Source organism: Entelurus aequoreus, linkage group LG02 (assembly GCF_033978785.1).
Source record: "Entelurus aequoreus isolate RoL-2023_Sb linkage group LG02, RoL_Eaeq_v1.1, whole genome shotgun sequence".
Classification (NCBI taxonomy): domain Eukaryota; kingdom Metazoa; phylum Chordata; class Actinopteri; order Syngnathiformes; family Syngnathidae; genus Entelurus; species Entelurus aequoreus.
Genome location: NC_084732.1, coordinates 36,761,190 through 36,769,475, shown reverse-complemented (window position 1 = coordinate 36,769,475; position 8,286 = coordinate 36,761,190).

Here is an 8,286-nt window from a genome sequence, read left to right as displayed (position 1 = left end):
CGAAATGATCAAGTATGACACATAGAATAGATCTGCTATCCCCGTTTAAATTTAAAAAAAATCATTTCAGTAGGCCTTTAAAACAATCTATATATTGTACTGGTTTTGAAGGTGAAAACTACCAAAATGGCCCCCACATCCTATGGTTTGTGAGTCTATTGTCCAATGATGTATTTCCTGAAGACAATAACAAAAATTACAAAATATTTTTTGACAATAAAAAACATCAATCTTACCACTGTTATATCGACCATTTATTCATACTATACTTGGTATCTTTACGATCAATATTTGTATCGATCCGCCTACTTTTGTGTACATTTAAGAGCTCTAGCTTACGATTAACATATCCACCTACAGTGTGTAGTGTAGTATGTTTAGCTATTCCTCGTCCTCCAGTGATGATACCTGTAAGAAACATAGTTTATCTGTCGCCATGGAGGTGAGGATTGCTGACAGAAGTGCCTTTGCAATGTGGAGCGAGGATGTATTATTAGCTATATTGTTAGCGTCTACAGTAATTAATTTTACATTTTATTCTATAATGTTCATATATTTGTAAATTAAACTTGTAAATCAGCTGGGATTAAATATGTATTTTCCCCATTGTATATAGTGTATATCATTAGAATTTCAGGTACCCGTGAGGTGCCTTCAAGTACCCCCAAGTGCACTACTGTATCTTTTTTTTAAATTTTTTTAATTTATTTATTTATTTTTTTTATAATGTCCTGCCCAGCTTTTCAGGCAAATCATATAGTAGATGTAGATGCCCATATCGGCTGTTCAGCTTTACTTTACAAAAGAGAAGTGTAGGATACTTCTCTTGTTGACTTATTTGTATTTGACTTTATTAAATGTACTTATATTATCATTTGGTGCAGCCGGGCCGGAGGAGGAGGGGATAGAAAGAGAAAAAAAAAGAAGACAGAGGGGGGAATTGTGGGGACAAGAGGGGGATTAGACAGAGACACAAAAACAACAACAGCAAACACAACAACAACAACAACAACAACAACAACAACAGAGCAACATCAGCAAATACTACATGTACAAATATGATGGTAAAAGTAATAGCAAATAAGCAGTTAGTGAAAATGAAAAATAATACAGAAATGACAATGAGCATTATTACATTAAAAATTAAGCAATATGAGTACCAATAGAAATAGCGCTATTGATAATAATCAATACCAATACTTTACCTTTATTATCAACAATACAATTGTTCAAATGCAACAATACATATACGTAATGATAGCTTGAGATACGAAAGAATGCAGAAAAATGGAGGGGAAGAAAGAGAAGCAACCTACATTAACCTTGTAGATTGTTATAGTAACAATAGGTTAAGCTTTGTCAGTGTGCCATGTGTTATACCCAGTTTACCCTAGGGCAACAACGTTAATATATGTTTGATGAAACGTGATTATGTGCATGAGTGTATGTGTGCATATGTACTTGTATATGTACAGTATGTGTATGTGTGCTTGTACAGTGAATGTATATGTACAGTATGTGTATATGTGTGTTTGTACAGTGAATGTATATGTATAGTATGTATATGTGTGTGTTTGTACAGTGAATGTATATGTACAGCAAGTGTATACAGTATGTGTGTTTGTACAGTGAATGTATATGTACAGAATGTGTATGTGTGTGTTTGTACAGTGAATGTATATGTACAGTATGTGTATGTGTGTGTTTGTACAGTGAGTATTTATGTACAGTATGTGTATATGTATGTTTGTACAGTGAATGTATATGTACAGTATGTGTATACAGTATGTTTGTATAATGAGTGTGCGTGTGGATGTACAAACTTTGAGTGTGTAAATATGTACTGTATTTGTAGATGTATGTGGGAGCGTAGGTACCTATGTATGTGTGTATGTATGCAAGTGAGTATATGTGAATCTGCATGTACAATACATTTGACTCCCAGTGTGTGCGGGAGCCAGAGTACGGCCCCAGCCTCCCCGAGAGCCCAACCCACAAACAGTAGGTGTGGTGCCCAGGGAACCAGGGACCACCGCCCCCACGCAGCCAAGCCGGACAGCGACAGGAACCCCAGAGCCCGGCCCAACGTGCCGCCCACAAGGGCCAGCAGCAGGCCGCAGACAGACGCACCCGGCAGAGGACAAGGCACGAGAAAAGCAGGGGGAAGTCAGACCCCAAGCCAGCGAGAGACCCCACCCCACACGGTCAGAAAGGCGGGACGCCCCGCCCGAGGGGCCCGGAGACCCCCCGCAACCGGACGGGAAGACCCACCGTCAACCGGGCCCCCACGAGCCCACCCCCCACCCCCGGAGAGCACGGCGAGGCCAGCCCCAGGCCACCCCAACCAAACCGGCCGCCACAGGACCACCCAGCACGGGGCCACGGGAACCACCCACCCCACCCGCAGGGACCCCAACGATGGAGATGGAACAACCAGCAACTGCCCCGCCGAGTACCCCCCTGAGGTAGGGGGAAAAAAAAAATAAATAAATAAAAAAAAATAAAATATATTAAAAAACTATAATTTAAAAAAAAAAAGAATTAAAAGAAGATCACATACATGCTGACACACAAGGTCGCCGCCCCAACAACTGGCCGACTCGCAGCACCTCGGAATACCCTGCAGCACCAAGCTACCACAGTAGACGCAGGGACCAGACCCAGCAGGCCCCAACCAAGACGGGCACCCGGAAGGGATGGACGGTGGGACCCAGGAGCTCCAGACACGCAGTCCGGATGCAGTAGCCCGAGGCGCCGACCCCCACCCGACAGGCAGGCCCTGAACGTACCCCCAGAAATATACATACATATGTATATACATACACATACACATGTACACATACACACATACACATACACATACATACACATATATACACATACACATACACATATATACACGTACACATATATATATACATACATACATACATACACGCACATATACATACATATACACAGTTTGTCAGCCCCGACAACCACCACGCGCGCGCGCTGCCACCAGTCACAGCATCAGCCACCCCCCTGCACCAGACCCAGCAGCCACGGGCGCCCACACCACAAAAAAACGGCAGCAGAAACAGCAGCCGCAACACCCCCAGACAGCCAGCACCACCCAATCAAATCAAAGCGATCAAAAAAAAAACGCGACCGGCAACCACACGCCAACAGGATCACGGAGACCAGCCAGTGCCGGCCCGCCAGCAAGCCCAAACGCCAACACGCAAACAAGAGACACCGACACCCCCCGCCCCCACCTCCAAAAGACCCCACCACCCCAACCCAAACCCGCACAAACACACCACCGCCCAAACAACCGAGACACAGCATCCAGACCAGACACGGGCGCCGCGCCGCCACCACATCTAGTCACCAACAGAGACCCCACAGCGCAAGGTCGGGCCACACGGGCACGGACCCCACCCAACAGGAAACGAGACCCGCGCGACGCCACACACAAATAAATAATAAGATTAAACAAAAATAATAATAATAATTAAAAAATACAAATAAAAATAAAAATACAAATACAAATACAAATTAAATTAAATTAAAATTAAAAATAACAAACAAAAATAAATAGATAAAATAAAAATAAAATAAAATAAATTAAGTAAATAATTTAAAAAATTTTAAAAAAATCATAATAATAATAATAATAAATAAATAAAAGCCTGGCAGGCCACCAGAACGCAGTCCCCGGAATCCGCGCCGGCCGATGAGACAATGAGGGGTGCGCCGAACCCCAACCACCCCCCCACATGCATGTGTACAAGGCCCCCAGAGTGTCTACTGTGTAGTTAAAATTAGGAGGTCAGCCATTACAGCCGGCCTCCAGTCCCTATTGATGCGTGAGTGAAATATGTATGCTTGTGGCAACTAATATTGCGATTAAAATTGGGGGACATCAAGGTCTTGGTGGGTCCCAACCAAGCCGAGCCCTCCAAATCCTAAGTGTCTAATATGCAGCTAAGATTGAGGGATGGACGAGCAAGGGACAAGACAGGAGGACTGGAGCCCCATAGGAGGCATCCCCATCCCCCCGCCATGCCTCCCCGCAGGACAAGCCCCCAAAGTCCTATATATGTGTGACTGTGTGTGCTATAAGTAGGAGGAGTAGAGGGCCCGGACATTCCCCCCCAGTCCATGCGGCCGACAACCAGGAACTACGGCCAGGAAGCCGCCACCCCCCCACGGCCCGTGACCCACACCAGACCACTTTAGCATGACGCCACGTGAGCCCACTTCCCGCCAAACAAAGCCAGCCCCCGCCCACCCCAACCCAACCCCGCAGAGCCCATACCAGCAACCAAACGCAGAAAAACTGCACAGCCCCCATGCCCAATGCAAACACCGCATCCCGGCCATCCACACAGCAACGTGCCCATACGAGTCCCGGCCAGGGGACGGCACCCCTCAACGGGGGAAGAAGCCAATGCATCCCGTCCGCACGCCAGCCCCCAAACCAGCCGGCAAGCCCACGCCAGCCAGCCCCCACAACCCCACAAGCGCACAGATACCTGCCACAGTCCCCCAACCACTCCAACCCAACACGGCGACGCCAACCGCCGGCAGTACCACAGCAACCATCACCACCACCGCCCGTCCGCAGTACAAACACCCGCAGCCGCCGAAACTGAAACAAAAAAAAAAGCGACCGACCCCGTAAACCACAACAACGCACACCCCCAGCTACCACAGAGGCCACCAACCCACCTACCCCAACTCATCCACAGCCAGGCCAATCGATCCACCGGACATCCACACCCATACACACACCTACACATTCATACACACATACATACACACATACACATATACATGTATATACACATACATACACATACACACATGCATGCATATACATATACAGTACACATACACACACACACACATATATACACCTACATACATATACATACGCACACATATACACATACAAAAAAAATAAAAATAAAATTAAAAATAATAATAATAATAATAATAATAATAATAATAATAATAAAATTAAATTAAAAAAAAAAACAAATAAATAAATAAATAAACCCTTTAAATAAAATAAAATAAATAAAAATAAACAAGAGGCCTGGTTGCCAACAGTGCCCAGCGCCACCTAACCCCGCAGCCCTTCCCGCACGTCCAGGCCCCCCCGCCCACCACCCACCAGGCACCCCATCCGGCAAAAAGCCACAAGGGCCCAGCCCCGCGCCCACAGCCGGCACACCATGGCATCTCAGCAGGCCCGGTGCCGCGACCAGCAATGCACACCGGGGCAGCGATCCACACACATGTACCTACATACATACACACAGATTCCACCATACATACATACAAACGTACACGCGCGCACCCATATATACACATATACCTGTATAATTTAACAGAATAAATAAATAAAATGTATTAAATTGATGATTTAAAAAAAATATATATATAAGAGTATACTGTATATAAATAAAATTAATAAATAAATAAGTAAGGGCGGAGTAAAACACAGGAGGGGGACCCCCGCAGGGCAGTCGGGCAGCACCGCCGGGGCCCCAACAAGGGAGGCAAGCAGCCCCCCCAACCCGGCACCAGGCGGGCCTGCACAGCCGCAGCGTAGGGCGACCACGGGCAGACCCCGCCCCGCGCCCCAGGGTAAGGAGGAAGCCCACGGACACCCGGGGTCAGAGGGGCACGAGCCGACCCCCGCCCGACAGCGGCAAGGCCCCGGCCCCACGGGCGCAACCCCCCTCCCCACCACCCACGAGAGGGACAGCCCCCCGCCCAACCCAAGGCGGCCGCCCCCAACAGCCCCACCCGCACCCTAATCCCCGCCCAGGCACCCCCATCCACCCCCGGCCCCCAGACCACTCATGGATCGGCCCGCCAGGCCGGCACCAGGGAACACACCCCAGGCCCACCCGACCCCGCGGCACACGGCCCCCCGGCACCCATGACCCCCCACCCACGGTGCAAGACCCCGGGACAGAACCCCAGCCCCGGCCCCCATGGGAGTCAGGTCAGGAAATTAATTAGCGGTGCCCAAAGAGATCTGAATTCTGTCAGTTGTTGTTTTGATTCAGCAGACATTCTTTCCATAACTACATCATCTAATAAAATGTTTTTGTAAAGGTTTATACATAAATTATTTTTTGATTTCCAATTTATGAGAATAGTTTTCTTGGCGATGCCTAATGCATTTATAAGGAGGTATGTTTTGTTTATATCAAGGTCAGTTGCGGAGAGATCACCCAACAGGCAGAGTGCGGGGGAAATGGGAATAGGAATCTCTAACGCTAATGATAGGTTCTCACACACTCCAAGCCAAAAGTTACTCACGGGAGCACAGGACCACATTGAGTGTAAGTAGTTATCTACCTTATTATCTGAGCAGTGTACACAAATGTTAGAGTCAGCTAAACCCATTTTATACATTCTTAGACCAGTGTAATGTATTCTGTAAAGTATTTTGAGCTGAATCAGTCGTAAATTCGGATTCTTAATCAAACGAGAAGTATTGAGGCATATTTGTTTCCAGAATTCTGGGTCAAGGCTTGTGGATACGTCTGAGTGCCATTTGGAAGTTGGGATACTTATTGTGTTATCTATTTTTGATAAGAGAGCATATAATTTGGATAAAGCTTTGGGGGCAGATGTTTTGAAGAATTTAACGGTCGTAGGATTACTTTCCCATGTTGTTTTGTTGAATCTTGCGCTAATTACAGATTTGATTTGTATATATTCTAGGAATTTATTACGATTGTTTGCATATTGTGTTATTAAACTTTTAAAAGAGATAAAACGGTTTGCATTGATGATATCCCCAAGGCATCTGACTCCCTTATCATACCATGTTGGAAAGTTCAATGGCTTCTTGTTTAAAAGAAAATCAGGATTATTCCAAATAGGCGTAAATTGACAGGGAGTGAGCGGGGACCGAGTTATTTTCAAAAACTCCCACCAAGCTGTTAAGGTAGTGCGTATGTTAATACTTTTGAAGCAGTTGTGTTTTCGGAGACTTTGGCTAATAAAGTGCAAGTTAGAAATTGGGATCTCCTGGCTAAGTGATTGTTCAATCTCTAACCATAAACTATCCAATAAAGTGGGATTGATCCATTTTAATATATATTGTAGTTTATTTGCAAGGAAGTAATAGGAAAAGTTTGGGAGTTCTAGACCCCCGTATTCTTTGGGTTTTTGTAAAGTTTTAAGGCTGATTCGTGCTGGTTTACTCTTCCAAAGAAACTGATTGATGTGTGAGTCTAGTGATTTAAACCAGATTTGAGAAGGTTTGGTTGGAATCATTGAAAAGAGATAATTAACCCTAGGCAAAACCGTCATTTTCACGGTAGAAACCTTTCCCATAAGTGAGATTGGCAGTGCTTTCCAACGCGCCAGATCATCCTCAATCGATTTTAAGATTGGGGAGTAATTCAAGCGATTCAGATCTGACAATGTGGAGGAAATATTGATTCCCAGGTATTTAATGTTCCCTTTATGCAGTGGAATCGATGAGGTGCTCTGAAAGCCAAAATTAATTGGTAACACAGTAGATTTGGACCAGTTGATGGAGTAATCTGAAATAGAACTGAATTTATTGAGAAGTGAGATTATATCTTGAAGAGAAGAATGTGGATTTTGTAAGAAAAGTAATACATCATCAGCATAAAGGCTTATTTTATGATGAACGGTTGCGGTATGGATGCCTTTAATATTTGCATGCTGTCGAATTGCAGTTGCAAGAGGTTCAATAAATATAGCAAACAGTGACGAAGAAAGTGGACACCCTTGCCTTGTGCCCCTCATAAGATTAAACCTTGGGGAGATTTGGCTGTTCGTTCTAACCGAAGCTGTAGGGAAACTATATAGGACCTTGATCCATTCTATAAATGAGTCTCCAAATCCAAATTTCTGTAGAGTAGCTAAAAGAAAATTCCAATTCACTCTATCAAATGCTTTTTTAGCATCTAATGAAACAACAGCTTTTTTTAAATTATGAATAACAGAATAGTCTATCACATTGAGTAGACGGCGAACATTGTTGGACGATTGTCTCTCTTTGATGAAACCTGTTTGATCAGGATGTACTATATATGGAGTGACTTTTTCTAATCTTTGAGCTAATACTTTGCAGATAATTTTAAGATCAGCATTAATCAGGGAGATTGGCCGGTAACTGGATGGAAGTGTTGGGTCTTTATCAGGTTTTAGCAAGAGACTGATTGTGGCAGAGTTCATATTTGGAGGAAGGAATGAGTTTTCTTTAATCTCTAAAGCCATTTTCGTAAATATCGGAGCTAG